Source organism: Rattus norvegicus, chromosome 13, assembly GCF_021556685.1.
Source record: "Rattus norvegicus strain SHRSP/BbbUtx chromosome 13, alternate assembly SHRSP_T2T, whole genome shotgun sequence".
NCBI lineage: Eukaryota > Metazoa > Chordata > Mammalia > Rodentia > Muridae > Rattus > Rattus norvegicus.
In genome coordinates, this window is record NC_141546.1 from 41,128,591 (window position 1) to 41,130,196 (window position 1,606).

Below are 1,606 nucleotides of genomic sequence, written 5' to 3' on the forward strand. Positions count from 1 at the left end.
GTGGCATGCACGCAACCACACACGTGAACAAGCGCATGCTCACACGTACAATTCAAACATGCATGCACACCAAACTAAATAGAAAATGAAAAACTTCTGTTTGTCTATCCAGAGACATTTTTCTTTAGAAGCCAATTTTTTTTTCAAAGGTAAAAGAAGGCTTTTAAATGCTAGCGAATCGGCAGGAGAGTGCAGTGCTGTCCTGTCCATCCTGCCTGTGCAGGTAGGTCGTGAATGTGCAGTGCAGGGCTGAAGGCTGGCAGTTTCACAGGAGTGAACGCTGTAAGGCCATCTGCATTTTGCTAACGGAGACTCTCTGTTGTGCTCACTGGGTTTACGCCATTACTGAGCATGAACAGGGGCTCCTTGACCATAGATAGCCCAATTCCTTGGGCCTGAAGTTCTTTGTGTAGCACCCTTCACAGTCGATTTTACCTTCGTTCTCAGAGTTGTAGACTCCAGACTTCTCACCTTTGGCGCATTGGAAACATTTTTTGTGCCGGGCCTTTCCAGCTCCCATGATCTCAGCAGCATACACAGAATCCCCACACCTGGAACACTTCCATGTTCCGAGGCAAACTTAGAAGTGTTTGGATTTTTGTAGGCCTGTGAGGCTGAGGACTCTGGCCTGATGCCCAGCCTCTCACCACGGTCAGTGTTGAGTGTGCCAGCCCCTGGCCATAACAATATAGCCTTTTGGTCCATACTTCTTTCCATAGCAGGATTTGCAGTAGATCTCTTCATCATAAATTGCCAGTGTTGTGCTGTCTAAATTTTTCATGCAAACAATGCACAGAAAGCAGCAGTCGTGGAAGCTCTGCCCTCTGCACCGCACCTCTTCATCATGGTACACGCTTCTCCCGCAGGCTCTGCACTTATTTCCCCTGCTCCAAACGAGCCTTCCGAGTGGGAGGTGGGAGTGAGGTCGAGACAGAGGAAAGCCTCAGGCAGATCAGGAAACTCCAGAGACATTGTAAATGCAGGTAAAAGGTAAGCTGTGGGCTAGGAGAAGGTGTTTACCATATACGCATAAAACTTGGATCTAAAATATGTAAAGAACTAGAAAAGTTAGACATACATGGCCAGCGAGGCATCTCAAGAGAAATGGCGCTTACTGTCAGGCCTGAGCGTCTGAATTTAATCCCTGAGACCCACATGGGGTATAGATGTGTCTATATGAAAGTGGCTATCTACTTCCGCACACATGTACACACACACACAAATAAATAAATACAACAATTAATTAATAATTAGGAAACAAACCATAAATCATTAAATCTAAATACTGCTCTGTAACAGTAAACCAAAGGTTTGAGAAGTCATTGAGAAGTTAAAGTATGCAAATGCCTAAACAGCTCCTAAAATGGGGCCTGACAGGAGCCATGGGGCCTGGAAGATGAGTCACTGGTTAAGGGCGCCGGCTGCTCTTGCAGAGGAGCAGAGTTTGGTTCTCAGCACCCACATGACTCTTGCTCCAGCGGACTTGATGTCCTCTTCTAGCTTCTGTAGGCGTCCACACCCATGTATTCAGATAACTACGTATAGACACAGCTATGCCCCTAAGTAAAAATAAGAATAAATTTTAAACAGAATGACCCACTGGACG

At 46.0% G+C, this 1,606-nt stretch overlaps 1 pseudogene; it reads right to left on the reverse strand.

Annotated features, from left to right (window-relative positions):
- Positions 1 to 342: 342 nt before the first annotated feature.
- On the reverse strand, positions 343 to 940 carry LOC108352524 (cysteine and glycine-rich protein 2 pseudogene; annotated as a pseudogene).
- Positions 941 to 1,606: the final 666 nt, after the last annotated feature.